The sequence below is a fragment of the Falco naumanni genome, chromosome 1 (assembly GCF_017639655.2).
Source record: "Falco naumanni isolate bFalNau1 chromosome 1, bFalNau1.pat, whole genome shotgun sequence".
Classification (NCBI taxonomy): domain Eukaryota; kingdom Metazoa; phylum Chordata; class Aves; order Falconiformes; family Falconidae; genus Falco; species Falco naumanni.
In genome coordinates, this window is record NC_054054.1 from 76,297,732 (window position 1) to 76,304,243 (window position 6,512).

A 6,512-nucleotide genomic window follows, 5' to 3' on the forward strand; every position below is an offset into this window, starting at 1 on the left:
GGTGGGTGCTGGCTGATTCCCTGGGGAGAGTACTTGGGAATGTGGGGAGGTGGGTGCCGGCTCACTCCCTTGGGCAGAGGACCTGGGAATGGGGGCAGGTGAATGGGGGGAGGTAGGTGCTGGTTGTCTCCCTGGGAAGAGGACGTGGGAATGGGGGGAGGTGGGTGCTGGCTGACTCCCTGGGCAGAGGACCTGGGAACAGGGAGGTGGGTGCCAGCTCTCTCCCTGGGGAGAGGACGTGGGAACAGAGGGAGGTGGGTGCTGGCTGTCTCCCTGAGAGGCAGTTTCAGGTTACGAGTTCAATGCCTGCCTCCCTTTGGGAGGTTGCAATATGGCAAGTTGTTTCTTGATGTGCAAACAATTAAAAAGAGGGTGGGTGTATGTGAGGAAGATGGGGAAAGCAAACACCTCCTCTGGGATCTGGCTGCCTCTGCAGCTGCTTACCTAAGGCACCTCTTGCAGAGGGAGTTGCACACAAAATAAACTCTGCTGGGGCATCTGGTTACTTGCAGGATGGGGTTTGGAAGCATGTGAGATCTGTCTTTGGCCTTGGGGTATAAAGGGTATTCCTCCTTCTTTTGTCTGGGCATGGAGCGGATCTCTTGGGTCATACCAGGGTTTACAGTTGTCCTTTTGCTGGTCCCCATGGTTGCCCTGTAATATTGGGAAGAGGACTATGGGGGAAGGCAAGGGGCCATGGCTTTATTCCCCTCCTAGCAGCATCCTGGGGCTTGGGGAGCATCTTTCCTATGGTGCCTGCACTGGGGAACTGGCCAAGTCCCCGACGGTTCTGGTTTCTCCAGGTTTGTCACCGTCTTGTGAGTTCTGCCAATTCCTGTTGAGTCCCTCAGCCTGGCTTTCTGGAGGAGTGTTTTCTGGTCCCCCAGGCAAGGAAGTACATGACTTTGCCTCCTTCTTTCACTTGCAAGTTCCCTGCCTCCCTGCACCACCCTAGCCTTGTTGCAAACAGCCCACCCTGGCCCTCCCGCAGGCTCCCCTCCTGCAGCCTCCTGGGCCAGGTGGAGAGGCCAGGAGAGGAGGCACAGGTTGGCTGGTGGGGTGGGAAGCCTCCTCCTGGGAGGCTGAGGGGCTGGCAAGGACCAAGCAGCTGCACTGGTGTGTGTTCCCGTCCCAGCCCTCGGGAGCTTTCGGCACTTAGGGCTGATGGCACTTGACGCTCGCACGTGCCAGGTGCTGCTGCAGGGGCTGCTTTCACCAGACAGACCCTGCACATGGCAGCCAGATGAAGGGTAGGAGAAACCCTGGTGGTGTTCCTGACAGGGGAGGATGCTTTTGTATTTCCACTCACTACCTATTCACTCTAGAGCCCATAAGGGGGGGGGGGGGGGGGGGGGGGCCCGACAATCTCCTTTTTTTTTTTTAATGCTAATTTCCCTTTCTTCTTTGCCTGCCTCAGCAGCGCAGCACCAAAGGTCTTTGTATATCCTCTGGGGGTAAAATGCCCCCCAGATCAAGCCGTGATTTATTTCTACTGAAGCTGAAATGTGCCGTTTCCCTTATCTAATAGGGTGGGAAGGTGCACACAGGCCCCATCTGCCCTGCTACCACTCCCTCTGTCCTGGTTGATTTGCTGCTGCCTCTCAGCGTGTACTGATGCCTGTCACACTGCTGACAGCATGAGAGACAAATGCCAGTTTGCCTTGGCCAGAAAACTTGCCTTGCAAAGAAAAAAAAGCCAGCTCAGGGCTTTTCACTTGGAGAGAAAGAGAGTGAGAAGAATAGACTTGAAAGCAAATTCCCGTGTTTTTTTGCTTTGGGTGAGAGCTTTTCCCACGCTCCATTGGAAAGAGTGCAAGGAGCAAATGTTTCCCAGTGCCTGTAAACACCGAATGCTGCTGAGGAGCAAGGAAAAAAGCCAGACTTATTGGAGAGAGGCAGAAATCAGCAGTGTGCTCTCCCGTGGTGCCTTGTGTCTATGTGTCCGCTCCTCCTGTGCTGATGGCTTTTCCAGACCTAGCTGTGTTTTCTGGGTGCAGCAGGAGCGTCAGACCCTGGGGTACTCTGACAGGAGGCCAGGTGGGTGTTTGCTGCCCCCTGCAAAGCTGCTGCACAGTGCTGGAAGCTACTGCTGCTTCCATGAGAGTCCCAGCAACTGGACTAAGGCTGGTGGGTTTATTTCCCAAGCCGGCACATGGGAAGGTGCTTGACGTTTATTTGCATTCTCCTGGCACTGGTCAAGGACCATTAGTTCTCTCTGCAAGACTTCTTCCCCATCCAAGGAAGGCTGGGAAAGCAACGTCTGGTTCGCTGCATCTCCCATGCCAGCCATTTTGCCTGGCCCAAGCCCTATCCCTTACCACTCTTCCCTGGTCTGATTCCCGATTCCTGCCTTCAGAGAACCGAAAAATTAATGAACACCTTGTCTTTTTGGCAGTTGTCAGCCCTGGCTTCAGGACCAACCTTTTCCACAGCACCAAGTGCCTTGGGGTTGCCCCATCCATCCTATCCAAACCCATTGCTTGCCACAGAGAGCTGGTGTTGAGCAGCCAGTCTCCAACAGGGCCATGCGAAACCCATCCGTGCGTGGGAGAGCTTGCCCATGCAGCTCTTACCCCAGGAACCGGTTCACCAGCTCTGCAAGTGGAGGCCTGTCTCTGGCAAGGGAGTCTCTATGTCTCGGTACATGAGGGGCTATGTGTCTTTAAAATGCCCCAGAAAGGTAGATGAGAGGTTTGAAGGCAGATTTTGGAGATGAGGAAGCAACTGAGGCTGGGGATGCTCAGCAGGCATCCATGTGGGTTTTCTTCAGCTTTTCAAGGAGATTGATGGGGGGGGAAGTTTGGAAGCCAGTGCCCATTGAGCTGTTTAGAGATGTGGGTCTTGCTTTGTCCAAAGGTGGCTGGGAACACTTGGAAGTCAGTCCTGAAGAATGCCCCAGCAGGCTGGCAAGTCCACTGCTTTTCCAAGCTGGCCAAGCCAAGAGCATTTGTGACAACAAAAGTTCTGCCCAGGATTCCCAGTTTTAAACAAAGCACTGGCATCCCATAGCTGGTGCATCTTAGCATCTTCCCATCAATGAGAAACCGTATCCTTCGCGCCCCCTCCTTCCCCTTGTCTCTGCTTTTGCTCATGGAAAGCAGTGACTGTAGCCTGCATGCACCCATATCTGCTCCTGTGATCTCCCTTTGTTTGGCTGCCAGCTTTCTGCACCTGCATGCACGCCTGCTCTCCCTCCCCGCTGCGGTTAGTCCTTCCCTCTCCCAGCCCATGGGCAGGAAAGGGGGTTTTAGCCGGGTCCAGGGGGTAAGGCTGTGTTTGGCAATGGCAAGTGTTCCCACTCCTACAGCAGCCGTAGGTGGGATGGGAGGACAGAAACAGCTTGGTTATTTGTGGATGAAGCACAAGTTGCACTATGATTAACCCTCTGGGGGGGTCCTGCCCACATCTGTCCCTATGGGAGCTGGAATCTCCATGCTTCCTTTGCTAATTGAGCCTGGATTATATTAGCTAATCCCATCTCCAAATCCCCCAGCTGTTCAAAGCTTAATAAGAGCAACCACACATGCCGGCTGGGAGGCTACACTCACGTCCTGTTGGGACAGGGATTACAGAAACAAAGTGTGTGGGGGTTTTGGGGTGGTGTTTTTCTGCTTGGGGTTTTTTTTTTGTGGGGTGTAGTATTTTTTTTGGCAAGCTGTAGCCAGCTGCCATCATCATTATCTCTCCATCCACAGAGAATATGCGTCATAAGAAAAAAACACTGTCAACAATTGATGACGAGTGAAGTAAAGCCAGGGATACATGGAGTTAATATCAGTTAGTTACTGTGTGTGCCAGTGGTCCTCCCTCTGCCATGGTGCCCACCCCCAGGCTTGTTCCTTTTCTTGCACCACTCACCAGGACAGGCTGGTTCAGAGCCAATGTCCTGCCTTGCCCTATCCCAGGGGGATGCTCCAGGTTGCCACCAGGCTCCCTGTCAGCACCACCAAGGCCCTTGGAGTGATGGCAAGTATCAGGTGAGGGCCCTGGCCAGCATGGGCTGCAAATATTAGCCAGCTACACAGGGAAAGGAAACAAACTGGACTGACATGCTTGAGGGCATGCCCTGTCCGGGAGGCACAGCAGCAGCCAGACCACCAGCCCAGAGCTGCCTCTCCCCTCCAGAGCCCCTGCGTGAATGGCAGGAGGAGATGCTCTGCCGCAGTTATGCTTTTTAAAGAGAGGCAGGGACTGAATCATTAAAATCTTATCTGCATCATGCTCATTTGCTTAAGCTTTTGTAGCCTCTTCTCCCACCCAAACTACCTCAAGCAGGAGAGGGGACTGGAGCAGCTGTGGGAGCCCCTGGCTATGGCTCACAAAGCTCACTTGTTATCGGCACTGTCATATGCCTCTCCGCCCCCTCCCCCTTCCCAGCCCCACCACAACCGCTACATCCCAAAAGCACAAGCCGAGCATCCATCAAAAGGGTTATTATTCCACGATTTCTTAACAGCTACTGTTGCTCTTGGGTACGGAGAACAGAGCCCCCCCCTGCTTTGACACAGTCCCCCGAGCAAAGGAACAGCGGTGCCTGTTGCTGGTTGGCATACTGATTTGCAGCCCATTGTGGCAGCCAGGGTGGGATGGGGGGCTGCTGCCTGCACGTGGGGTTGCATTAGTGATTTAGGCCTTCACGCTGGTCCTACAAGGTGGACAGGTCCTACAGACATCATACTTTGGGCCTCCAGGTGTTAGCTGGGGGGTAAGTCCCATGGAGGGTGGTTAAGGTACCACATTGGGGTTTCAATCTTTATGGCTGATGCTTTTAGTCTGCTCTTATCAGGAAAGAGGGACTGGATTTTGAGGCGGTTTTGGAGTTGGGTCTCACAGGGTTGTTTTTAACAAAAAGGGGCACCTATGGCCCCATGTATATCCTCTTCCAACAGAAAGATGGGGTGTCAGGGTGCTGACAATCGCCACAAGACTGAGGAGATGCCCTGGGGGTGGGAGGTAGGTGCTGCAGGGGGCAGCTGACACCTCTGGTCCAGCAGGAAAGGGAGGGCTGGGGGATAAAAGGGGTATGACAAACAAAGCCACCAGCCTCTGGAGTAGGAAAAAGGTCTGTGGGGCACGGACAAGCAGTTTTCCAGGGAGGTGCACACGGACAGAAGCAGCTTTAATGCCAGCAGGCATCAGCACCCCTGGGAGCCTGCTGAAGGACAGCCCTTTGCTCTTTGGCCAGGCAGGAGGCAGGTGCTGGTGCTGGTTGCCCCTGGCTCCATCACAGGTGTGTCTTGCTGCCTATGAGCCGGCAAACTGGTGGCAGCACAGACGGTGCTATCCCACTGCCACCTGAAAGACCTACCAGCTGGGACACCATGGGTGAAGCTGGAATCTTGGAAGGGACAGGAAGATGCCCCGGAACATCAGGGACCACAGCCAGGAGGAGATGCCATGGGCGGAAACTAAGATTTGCTCAGTCACACAGTGTGGAGCCTAACTGATAAAAGGTGTCACATTTTTTCCTGTTGCTGTGTCTTTTTTTAAGACCCCTGGAGTAAAAGGCACTGTTGGCACCAGCAGTCTTGGGAACTGGGAAGCCTGGCTGGCCATGAGTGATGCTGAACCCATGTCCAGAGAGCTTTCCTTTTTCTGTCTGCCCACAGAGAAACTCCCCCGTCGGTTTATGGCCATTCCCCCGTCTGGCTGTTCCCAGGGGTCTTCTCTTACAGCTGACACTTTTAAAACAAGGCTTGGTGATGGTCTCACTTCTGCTAGCGAGGGATTGTGCTTGAAGCTCTGGTTGGCCTGAAGTTTCCCTTTGTGCCATCGGGATTGCTCCAAGCCGTGTGTCTTGTTGCTGAGTCAACGTTCTGGAAAACAACACATGGGAAGATAGATGGCTGGCCAGGACGTGTGGTCATGTCTTAGCAGGCTTTGTGTGCTGCTTTCCACTTGGGAAGGCTTCTTTAGTGCAATTTTTCTCGGATATTGAGAAAAAAATCTAAAACGAGCAATGATGAATCCTGTACTGGAGAAGCCACAGAAGTTTACAGCCATGCGAAGAGCCACCAGGCTTGGTCTCAGACCTCACAGATCAATTGTTTTATGAAAAGTTGAGGCTCTTCAAATTTCCACCGAAGTCTTGGGGCATTAACAGGCTAACTTTACTAGAAAAAAATAAATTTTCATTATCCTGTAATGCCAAGGCCTCTGGCATGTGAAAGGTTTTCCTACCTGGGGTAGACATCTCAGGACAGTTCACCCAGCAGGTCCAGGGCTGTTCCAGTGTGAACACAGGATGGATTTTAAATACAGTTTTCCTTCCCTAAGCTGTCCCTGGCTCCTCACTAAGAAGGCCCTCTGAGAAAATTACAGCACCTTAGCTATTAGAAAATTATAGTGCTTTTATTGAAAAGAGCGGAGGCTCTTTTAAAAAAGTTCCAGCTATGAAATTCAGATGGTTAAATTTGGTTAAGTTTATTGTCCTCTGAAATTAGCTGGCCACACAGACCTCAGCTACAACCTCAGCTGGGCTGGTTTGAGCTGGGTTCTTTCATTCAAACCTC